Here is a 12,629-nt window from a genome sequence, read left to right as displayed (position 1 = left end):
GCGGGAAGTGGACAGGTGATGATGACTACAACACGCCGCTTGACTTACGAGACACATACCAGCAGCGTAGGGTCATGTCGATGCCAGACAACTTGCTTGAGTGATCACAGTACTGGTACTCCCTACAATGCTATGCCCTAACTTGCTTGAGTAGAGTAGTAGAGTAGGACTCTGCTCTACAACTAGCACCGAAGGAGTAGTATATTCTAATCTAAAATAGTTACAAACTTCAATGCCCGAGCGTGGAATGATTACGAACCATGCTCAAAGACCGTGTCTACGTGGTGTTTGGACATGGGCGATAACCTCAACGCCAACGGTGCTGCTCCCGTTGCATCATATGTGTTTCTGTCCTTCCTGTTCGAAATCGTGGTAAAATTCATGTTTCTACTCTGTATCCTACTACTATGCTAGTCCACATGATTAGTTGCGAACGACGACTTCTTCCCCGACCTCGGCAACCTCATCCTCGACAACATGGGCGACAACGTCAACGCCGGCAACTAGTGAGATACAGGGTGTAGGAAGCGGTTTTGGAATTTGCATGCCTTTCCAACCAGTGAGATACTCCGTACAAAGTATGACAAAGAAATAACCATAAAGAAGGAAGCTAAAAGTAAACAATCAAACGAGCATTTTTGCATTTGTTTTGCATTGAATCGTTTCACAAGCTTGACTAGTGTTGTTTTTCTACTTTTACAAAAACCGCATCGTAATGTTAAAACATGCATTTGCACGTACATAAGTAATAGTCGTACTCCCTCCGTCTAGGTGTATAAGTCTTCCCTCCTTCTTGGTCACGGTGCACAACCGAAGATGACTTATTGACCTGGACGGAGAGAGTGGCACAATCTGCAAGCATATATCGAGAGAGACGTGTAGTGCGATAGTGGAAAAAAAATTACTCGTATATGAGACTAGGTCTCACGGTTAGCAGGTGACACCCGTCCTGATGGATGACACGTGGCTTTTAAGTGGGGGTGGGGGATGCTTCATGATTTGTGAATGCCACGTGTCATCCATCAGGATGGGTCTCGCGTGAGACCTGGTCTCATAGAATTCTTTTCCTGCGATAGTATATAGTAAAGTTTGTGCTATATGCACGTACTTGCAAAATGCGTACGAATACACAAGGTTTCCAAACTTTCCCTTTTACATATTTAATTAAGGAAGCTAAAAATTCCTGAACGTTCGGGATTTATCATTTGCGTCCCAAAACTAATGAGATCGCCTTACGAAACAAAAATTATACTCCTCCTAAAAGCCACGATGCTCGCAGGAGCGCTTGTGGCGCGCCAACGAGTGCCCTGGTGCGTGGCCGTTTCCCAGCGCACCGACACAACGTCTCTTCCTCAGCCTCGCAACTCGCGAGGTGCTGATTGGCGACTTGCCGGCGGGCGAGCGCGATCTCACCGGTGTGGTGATCCGGCGCGAACAGGTACTCCTCCTTGCTGGAAGCGTGCACCCGGTCCACGTACCGCCAAGTGTAGATGAGGCGCTTGGGCCCGACTGCACTCAGGGCGTCGGCACGGGCATCCTCCGCCACCCTCATGGCCCTCGCACGAGCCTTCTGCCAAAGAGCCAATTGCCTGACTCTCTCGGACGCGACATAGGCCTCCCAGGCAGCTTGTTCCGTGGTGCGCTTCTCTTCCTCGGCCTTCTTCTCCGCCTCTATTTTGGCGCGCTCTGCTGGAGGTAAAGCCTCCCACAAGGCGACATCCATTTCTTTCCAAAGCTCCTCAAGGCTGGGGGGGCTCGGCGGGCGGCGCGCCGTTCTCCTCGTAGCGGGGAGCCGACGCGTCCTTCGGCGCGCGTGCTAGCGAGATTGGGAACGCCGATGCATCCACCTCGACGCGTCGCGGTGAGGAGCGGAACGCCGACGCGTCCTCCTCGACTAGTGGCGGCGAGGAACGGAATGGCAACGCGTCCCGTAGCGGCGAGGAGCGGAACACCGACGCTTCCTCCTCGACTAGTGGCGGCGAGGAACGGAACAACGATGCGTGACCGTCCGTGCGGTGCAGCGAGGGGCTCCTAGGGCTTGGGAGGGGCGATGCCATGGTGGTCGACGTGAGAGGGAGGGGGAGGAGATAGCGATGAACGTGAACGTGAGGGGGAGGAGATAGCGATGTCGTGGGAGGCGCAGTATTTATAGCGAGCAAGGGCACACCTACGTAAGATATGGACTGAGCTGCACTGACTTAACTGCCGGTCCAGTTGCGTCACTGACATGTGGGCCAGACCCCTGTTGGGCCCATATGTCAGTGACCGAATGCACCTGCAGTTAAGTAACAGCTACGTGGGCATATTTGTTGGAGTAAATTATGGGGGAGCGAAGGGGTGGAAATATTGCTGGTCACAACGGATTGGACGAGCGTGGGGGGAGGAGAGTCATGCATGCATATTTTTTCACACGGGGTGGGGTGGTGGGACCTCCGGAGGGAGAAGGAGAGTTTGGCAGGCATATTGTTTCCACACATGGAGAGGAAAAAATTTGGAGACGAACGGGCTTCCTGCAGGTATGGGGAACGGTGCATAATAAGTCATCTTGCATGCCGGGCTAGGTATAGTCTCAAGTCATTAAAAACAAACACGCCCCACACATGTTCATATTTCAAGGTGCACTAAATTATTGCATGTGATGATTAAGGCTGGCCATAATGGTGGTATCTTAGCTGGTATCATGCACACGGGAATAGCAAACATGCTGATGTGGCAAAGAATTAAAGAAGAGAGGGGGGTTAGAGTAACTAGAGTTCATGCATGCATTGGTAAACATATTTTTTTGTGGAGAACGACAACACTAGATGAGTACTTTTGCAGACTTCAAAAACTATTCCACAATGTGTCAACATTCACAATGTCAAATCAATATTTTTACACTGATTATAAAACGTAGTTCTTGTACTCCCTCCTTCCATCTATATAGGGCCTAATGCGTTTTTCGAGGCTAACTTTGACCAAATGTTAGAGCAATAATATATGACATGCAACTTACACAAAGCACATCATCAAATTCGTATGTGAAAGGAGCTTTCAATGATATAATTTTCACATTATGCATGTCATGTAGTATTAATTTTATCAATAGTCAAAGGCGGTCTTGAAAAACGCATTAGCCCTATAGATGGAAGGAGGGAGTACTCATTATAATCAGTACTCCCTCCGTCTAGGTGAGCAAGTCATCTTAGATTGTGCACTATGACCAAGGAGGAGGGGAAAACGAGAGATCTTAATGTTTATTTGCTAATTAATAGCATTTCATGCAATGAACTAACCACTGCATGTCGTGTTTGGTAGTCTCAAGTCATTAAAAGCATGCACACCCACATCTCCTATTGGTTGATATGTCAAGAAACAAGAAACGAGGTAGAAGTTAATGCACCGCGCCTAAGTGTTTTGGGAGTATTGTAGATATTGATATTTTTAGTATAAATTTGGTTGTGGGATTTCATTGATGCATGTCAAAGCGTTGACAGGTCTGCTATGCGTGACCTGAAGATGAAAGCGTTGAGCATCTCGAAGTTGATCAACAATCTTCAATTGTCAAAGATTAGCCGTTCGGCCAATAAGGTGGAACACTTAATCGCTAAGTATAGCTTTGACAATAGATTAGATGGCATTCTTGTAAATAACGTATCGCCCTGTGTGGTGAATATTGTATCGAATGAGTGTACTGGTGTGGCTGGTTAATTAATATAAGGCGGTGTTCAAAAAAATATAAATTTGGCCAAACACTTTGAAAACGGTTGACGGGAGTAAAAAGGACCAGAGGGAGTATCATGCATGCGGAGTAGGCAAAAAAATTGCTTGTCTAAAAAAGGCAAAAAAAAATTGCTCATTTATAGCCGGTCAAAGTCTCAAAGGGCGCGACCACGCGAGGGAGGCGAAGGTCATGGGAGGTGTGACGTTTGACGGAATTAAGTGAAGTTACATCCACGCACCGGCATGGCGTGCAAACAGGAAGAAGCTATACCGTTAGGCCTACGATATGGGTCTAGTAGACATGACATCTAGTGGGTCCCGCATAGTTCTCGAGAACTCTTTGGCGGCTTGCAGCCATTTATCCACCTGGCAAGCCAGCAACCCCACGCTGTTCGCACACCCTACTCGTCCCCATCTTCTACCTTACAACAGTTCGCTCCCAGTCGTCCCGTCCTTTCACATTAGTTCGCTCCCAGTTTTTTTTGCGGGGTACAACAGTTCAACTTCTCCTAACCCTCCTCAAAAATCCATGGCTTCCCAAATCTCCATGGTCGCCACTGAGTACCAGGTTAGAGGCATCACCGGCGATCAGTCCATCGTCATCTACACACGTGGATCCAAGACGGTGAAAGCATGGCTTGCTCGCTTCCTACGCATGTTCAACAGTTCAACGGATGAGTGGGTCGCTGGGCTAGATGTTGAGTACACCATAGTCCTGGGACGAGAGAAGGATCTAAAGGACGAAGAGAGGAAGAAGCCCGCCTGATCCAGGTTTGCGTACATAACGTTTGCTTGGTCTACCACATATGCCATGCCGACGTTGAGTGCCAGGATTTTAAGAACTTCCTCAAGGACAAAAGAGTGAAATTCGTTACTGTAGGCTTTAAGAACGACAGTGACATCCTGCGTCGGATAGGCCTCGTTGTAGGCCAGCCCTTCGATCTCCAGAAGGCAAGCCTGGTGTCCTCCTCTCAACCTTCAATGCTGACCCTGGCAGCAGCCATGATTGATCCTTCGTACGCTAAACTGAAGAAACCTCATCACGAGTTTCATCATGCATGGGAGTCGAAGACATTAGATGAAGATCACATCCTGTACGCAGCAATGGATGCCTACTTTTGTTTAAATATCTACAAGGGTTGGATGAAGAAGCAGAGCCCAGTGTCCGGTTCAAGCAAAGAAGCGTCGGCAAAGAGGAAGAGGAAGAGGGACGAGGACGAAGTCAAGGACGTGGACTCGGACTCCAAGTAGGTGGCAGTGCCGTCGCTCATGCTGGTTCCACTGCAGTGTCAAGTGGACTAGTTGCTTATTAGTTTATTTTCAAGGGTGTGTTGTGCTGAGGCCCCAGCAGAACTATGTTTATGTTCTTTCTCGTTATTTGAACTCTTTAGTACATACAGTAGTACTAGTACTATGTCTTACCACTATTCTTCTTGCAGTTGGTACTACTGCTCGTATCTTCGTGTTCCTACTGTACTTAATACGTTCGTACTAGTAGTATAATTTGGGTCAGTCGATTTGTGAAAGAAGTTCAATGGAGCGAAGGAAGAAGACGGCAGAAGAGGTGGAAGAAGCCCTTCTAGCCATCCATGTTGCATCAAACGGCTCACATGAGTCGACTGACCCAAATTGCTCCTTCAGATTGCAGGATCCACGTGGCATTCAAGGTCTTGAAGGTAGATTCCGCGTACGCACCCGGTTTGCGGGCTCGACGTGCGCGCGACCGGCTTCCGCCGCGACAGCCACCATGCGCGCCTCCTCCGCGCGGGCGGAGACGACAATGACACGCTAGTTCCTCCTCGCCGACATGCTAGAGCACGCGCTCGTCCTCCTCTTTCGTACGCTGCGTGCATAGACGCGGCTCCACCAGATGCTCACGTGCTTGGCAGCGCGGCGGCATCATGAGGAGGGACTGCAGACGACGTGAGTGGGCAAGCCTTCGGCTTCATGGCACAGGGATGGCGGCGACACGGCGGTGATGGGCGAGAAATTGTTGGCCGAAGCAGGCGGGCGCCGTCATGCGCAACAGTGGCGGCGGCATATTGATGAGTGCGCGTGTGGGAGCTTACTTTAGTTTTATGTATAAGGTTGGTCATACTTAAAAGAAAACCGTACTAGTACACGTAAACATTAGACTTAGGCAACACTTTTATTAGTTACTAGCTTATGTTCTTGCCCATTGTGACCAGCCTTAGTACCACGGCCACGATACGGAATCCTATGCAAGTGCGTGAACCGCGGCCGCGCGGTCGATCGAACGGTGCGTCACCGTGTCGCGCTCGAAGGACATCCACTGAACCTTTTTGTGTGTGTGAAAACAATCCTTGAATATTATTCAACTTTTTTTTCATGTGAAAGTTCTTGACGCTGCAATATTTCCACATATTTGAATTTAGCTCCAGTTCATGTTTATTTGGATTTGGACGTTTTAGGTGCGCCCTAGTTTTTTTTTAATACTGATTTTGTGTGTGTGACTGAGAGAGAACGTGTGTATGTGTCCATATGTGTGTTGTGGCGGAAGGGCAATGTGGAGACGGTGTGTGTGTGATACAGACATAGAGAGGTGTGAATGTGCAAATGATCGTGCATGAGTGAGACATAGGCAGATGCCGATATGTTGTGTATACATGAGAGAACGGTCTTCTAGTTTACTTGTGTGTGTGTGTGAGAGAGAGAGAGGAGCATCCATAACACAACAACCATCTCTCTCGATTCGTCCGTCCCTCGCACGGTCGCATGCAACACATGCATCAATGCGCACATTTTGACACCCTCACCCGACCCCTGCCCACCTCAAGGCCCGCACAATCTCTTCGTGGATACCCATTTCTCTCCTTAGGTTTGTTTTCTCTCAATATCTGACACACACACACACAGACACACGCAGCACAACACACACACACACACTCCCCCGAGCACACAATTCATCCCCATCCAAGGTTATACGGCGACCACTCTCGCTTGTGCTTCTTTGCACCCCAACATGCACAACACCTCAATCTTCAAAGAGGGCAATGAGCAGATCGAAGACGGCGACCACACCGCGCTAGAGAATGCGGGGTCATTTGGAAGCAGGGTGATGTGACAACGGCTGACTGACTCCTCCCCCCACCCTCTCTCTCTCTTGCACAAAATTACCAATCCCTCTCTCCCCCGCACAAAATTGTCAATCCCTCAACCCACGAGATCCTTCCCCTCTCGTCCATGTTTTTCCTGCTCTCTCATCAAACATGTTGTCTCTTCTCCTTCCACATATAGAGAACCCAGATGCACACGCATCTCATGTATATTACATGTATGCATCTTTCTCACAGACCTAACTTCTTCCTCTCTCTTTCTCTCCCCATCTCTCTTTCTCTCTGTCTCGTTAGGTTTGTCTCCTACTCTCTCGTCCACATACATACAATCTTTCCCGCCCTATCTGCTCCATCTTCAAAAGCTCTCTATGCACGTTTCATTCACACATTGGGATATGTCAAAATGTTGCTTCTATAATGGCTGATGTAGAGTTATGGTTGTTCTTGTTGCATCCTACAAAGTAATAACTACGAAATGCATTTAGATTCTCATTTGACTGGGATTATGTGAGTTTGAGCATGTTGTGAAGTACTATAGACCTTGTATACATCTTGGGATTCAACAATGATTGTAACTATTGAATTGTATAGACCATTACATTCGAAGTCAATAGCCTAATATATTTATTTCACAATTTCAACAAATGATTAGTTCACTACAAACTAAGAAAACAAATGTGTACTCCCTCTGTTTTTATTTAAGTCCGCGTATTAGCATTGGTCAAAGTCAAGTTTTGTAAACTCTCAGAAAGCTTATAACAAAAAATATTAACATATACAATAACAAATAAATACCATTAGATTCATTATTGAATGTACTTTCACATCATACATATTTGTTATGGTAAATGTTTGTATTTTTCTATAAACTTGGTCAAACTTTAGGAAGTTTGACTTCGGTCAAACCTAATATGCAGAGTTTACTACTACTACTCGCTAGTTGCTTAGCCGAATCACTCAACATGCCACACGGGGAGTCCAGTGTCACAAAATTTTGAGGTCGGCGGGAAAATCTCCCGCGACCCTGATTCGAGCAGTGGGAAGTTACCATCATAGCCTTCGGAACAGGCCTACGGATGACGCCTGGTAGGGAGCTGTTTTCGTAACTTCAGGTTCACCCTACCCAGCCAACCCCACCCCGGCACCCAGAGTAGTACACCTGAATACTCCCCAATTTCTATCCCCACCGCAAAATAGACTTCTCCACGGCACCGCAGCCTTCGTGCTCCTCCCCTTTACATTGGCGCACTCATCCACCGCATCGCATCTGCCTAATCGACGACCTCGTACGCCGCACTAGAGCCAGTCCACCATCGTTGTCGTACACGGAGCCTCTTCCCCGTCATCGTCTTCCACGGTCTCGTATCTGCTTCCCGGAAGCCGACGCCAAGCGCAGAAGTACCACCGTCGTGGATAATGAACTGACTCTCGTTGCTGACCATGACTCACAGAGGCCGCCGTGACCATCGTTCTCCTCCTCGATTGGTAATGTGTGTATTGAATCACTTAGCAGTACATGTGCAGTTCCAATTTTGTTCATACCTACCCTTCAAATTTCATGGGTGCTATTGTTCCCGTAAAAGTAATTGGTTATAGCCTCCATTGTCCAACAGAATATCATCTTGTAATTGTGCGTCGCTCCTGTATCGCGCTGTGCTTGGGTAGGTTTTTCATCTGCAACCAGTAGTGTGGCAAATGATGGAAAGGTTTTTAGAACTAGCAAAATGCCCATGCGTTGCACGCATCAAGATGCATTTGTATGAGTAGTTTATCTTGTTGGAGATGCTCTGACATGGCAGACGAGTGCTTTAACGTTGCCCACAAGATGCGCGAGTATTACTAGTAGTATATTTTTCTTGCCATGTTAAGATTTTAAAACCACGAGTGCGAACATGCAGAGGAGCAATGAAGATCAAACACGGGATATTCGGGACATCTTCAAGGAGCGTGGCAAGTTAAAGAGGAGCTGCACCGAACCTGAAAAACGAGCTTTGGTAAGTAACACCCTTTCAATTACTTTCGTGTAGCCTCGTGTTCTTCGATGTGTATATGTTGTAGTTTCTGTTTCTCTTAAGCGTGGTGTTCTTCGATGTGTAATAAGAAGAGTCTTAATCGTCCTAATGCTTTTGTTTTTAGCTTGATGTAGGAAGTGGGTGTTCTCACCTTGTAGTCTGTTTTTATTTATTTATTCCTTTTGAATTCACTTCTCTGAGTTCTGTTTATCTGGCTTCTACTAAATGGATCTAGGTTGCTCTGAGTATTGATCTAAAAAAGAAGTAACTTCATGTCAGGATGCAGTTCCTGCGAGGAGGGAAGTATGGTCAACCTCGAGATCATGTTTCCAAAATGAGGCTGGATTACACATAAGGTGCCAGTTCCCTAATGATGCTGGATTAGACACAAGGTGCAAATTCCCAGATGATGCTGGATTACACACAAGTCAGGTGGAGTCGTCAGTTGTTCGTGTCCTCGTGGCATTAGTAAAGGCTGAAAGAAAGCGTGCAGCAGCCCTTGAGAATGTAGCTGAGTTCCTGAAGAAGCGAAAAGAGCAATCAGATGCTCTCTTCACCCAAGCCAAAGAAGAGATGGAAGAAGCCAGAAATAAGCTAGCAGAGGCAGAGCAGGCTGGGCGTCTCCTGCTATCTAAAACTGTTGTCAATACAAAATTTCCTTCATAATAGCTAGGTTCAAATGTTTATCCAGTCAGCATGCCTGTTGTGATGTCCATGCATCTACTGATGTGGCACAAAATGTTTTTTTTGGGTCATGTAATAACAGCAATTACTTTCCAAACAATAACAGACGAAGCATTGCACATGGTATAGTTCACGCGCAAGCCCGACATTCCAAGTTCAACTTCCACATCAAACTCATGTTCACAGATATCTACACATTCATACATAATGTCCACAACCATGATTCACTTCAAAGCCAAAAAAATGTGAGAGTTATAAATAAAGAAAATCATCTACTAGTTCCTGCTACCAGTGCGAGCACAACAAGTCAAGAACATGCGTAAATTAATTATATTGTAGTCATTTTTTGTGTTCTAAAATGCGTGCCAGATCGCGGAAGGACGTGTTGCCGGCACACGCATGGATTCAATGAAGGCAGGCGGGGCAGTCTTAAGATGGTTGCACGCGGCGAGGAGGCGTGCTCAGCCGGGCCTGCAGCGAGTGCGGCCCTCTTGGCCGGCGCGCTGGTTCAATGCCTGCGCTATGAGAGGTCACGTCCGTGTCAGAGCAATCACTCCCTCCAGTCCTTTTTTGTTTGGGTATAACAAAATCTCGTTTTCCATTCACATTTTAGTGGTAGGAGTTGTGCGTGTGTGTCTGTGAGAGAGATAGAGAGAGGAGACGGTAGTCGGGGTTGTCTGATCGGTAAACAAATGAATAATGCCAGTCTGGGATGGAGACGGAAAGGAGACCGCGACAAATGTTGTGTCTATAGGAGAGATAGAGAGACTAATTTTAGTGGTATGAGTCATATGTAGAGACATATAGGGTGTGTGAGAGAATCCCATAGAGAGAAAGACAAAGTGAAAGACGAGTGGAGACTATGTGTTTGGCGGTGAAAAAGAAAGCTTAGGTACCGAGTGATACCAGAGAACAGTAGAGACGTGAGAGAAATGAAAACCATGTAATTTATAATGATAGGGAGAGTGTGACACTTCTCAAGGGAGACGTTGAGAGACCATGTTTGCGAGGATAGGAGCAACATGAAGTGAGCGTGCGGGTGAGCTGGAGAAAAGAGAGTGATAGCTACCTGAAGGAGCATGCATGCGAGAGAGATGGGCGTGAAAGGAGTGAACAAAAAAGGGATTGAAATATTTGAATTCGAGATGATGATACATGTAATCCATACTCGAACCAAAATTGATCTATCAAACATGCATACTCATATGAATTCACGCACATCTATGTTATTTAATATGTAGATATTACTGATCCATACATTTTAGTAGAACATAATTTGGTTAATTTTTTTCAAATTCAACCTTAAGATTTCGAGATCGTTGTATTTTTAAATCATATTATACATATAAAGGAGCAGAATTCTTTGTTGTGCTTTTGAAAGTATATATATATAAATGATGCATATAGAATGTAATTCCAATTGAAAATGGATCCCGCCCGGAAAAAAATAGAATACAAACGGGATTCGAATTGAGTTGGCACGGTAAACGTGCACTCTGCAAAATTTGAACGAAGCGGGGAAAGTCGCAGTAACCGCCCGAAACCAAAATCTGCGAGATGGAAATCACTACTGCCTATCCCTGCCACGCAAAGCCTATATGCTGGATTTTTATAGGTTTCGATAGGGGTAGGTTTGTAATTTCACCCAAACATGACGTAACCGCCTCTCATCCGGATTCATACACGATGGGCGCCAAAACACAGTGTGTCCTCGGCCGAAATCGACTCCCTCCCCGATTCATATTCATACACGGTGGGCGCCAAAAACAAACTCTTGTCGGCAAATATTCGGTGTATGCGAGATTACCGTCCTATCCCCAACCGACTAGTGTTGCTGTGAGGTAGTAGAAATTTGAAACGGGGGCTAAGTTTGTAAATTTCCTCGCATTTGAGACAAGCGCGCCCTGAATACATGGTTCCCCCCTTCCTCTCTACCTCCCTTTTCCCCATTCGTACTCCATGGGCGCCAAAACACCCTCTCCACCCCACCCTCCGCCGTCCGCCACCCCATCCACCGCCGTCCTCCTCCACCATGCCGGAGCTGATACCCCGACGCCTTCGTCCATTACAAGAAATCGACCTCACTCATCCACGGCTTCGGACCGGGATCCTTGCATCCCGTCCTCTCGCTTCATCCCCGCAGTCGTCCACCTTGCCGGTGCCGCTCCTACGACTGTCTCGTCCACCGCGCCCCGCGCCACCGTCTACCCTCCTAGAACTGCTTCCACGCCGCCGACAGCCATCGCTACCGCAGCACCGTCAAATTCTCAGTAGATGCGTACATGGCGCCGCACTAGAGGCGGTACTCTTTCGTATCTGCTCAACTTATTTATCGCATCAAGAAAATAGATCGCCACTGCTTTACTCTGATTTCTTGTCTTGGTTGCGAAGTTGCCTTTGTCCAATTTGCACCTTCAGATCCGCCATGGCACGCTCAACACCATACTCGCAATGCTTATGGTTTTCCCCTTTTATATTCCACACTAGTTAAATCATAGTAGACTAAATTTCAAAATTGGGTCAGTCGATTTTTCAGAGCTCTCTGGAGTTCGCCGGTGCGATCGAAGGGGCTCGGGTGGTTGTGGGGCCTCGCCGAACGAAGAAAACTCGACGCGGGTGGGGGTTGGGGTGGGGGTGGGGGTGGCGGAGGAACACAGGCGGTGGGGGCCGGTGGTCCGGCCGGTGGCCCGTGCGGTGTTCTGTATGGGAAGAATCAGAGACGAGGAAGAAGAAGGGTTAGGAGACGTAGGATCTTCATCCAAGCGCCTGAAATGGTCGAGAGACAGCTAGGAGTTGCATTCTTAATGCGCTCTGGTTCATCATGTGTGGGCACTGCGCAACCAACATTTTATTATCCAAAATCTGCTTGCTCTTCTTTACCATGTTCCTCTTCCGTTCTTCTTTAATATGTACTCTCTCCGTTCCTAAATACAAGTCTTTGTATAGATTCCACCATGGACTACATATGGAGCAAAATGAGTGAATCTACACTCTAAAATGTACCTGGATACATCTGTATGTGATCCATAGTGGAAATCTCTACCAAGACTTATATTTTGGAACGGAGGGAGTATGATAGTAGTATAGTATGTTCCTTGTACTGAAGATGAGCAGGGACATTTGCAGTGTAGAGGTCTATACGGTCGGTTGTGAT

This window comes from Triticum urartu, chromosome 5, assembly GCF_003073215.2.
Source record: "Triticum urartu cultivar G1812 chromosome 5, Tu2.1, whole genome shotgun sequence".
Taxonomy (NCBI): Eukaryota; Viridiplantae; Streptophyta; class Magnoliopsida; order Poales; family Poaceae; genus Triticum; species Triticum urartu.
Note: the sequence above shows the minus strand (reverse complement) of the source record.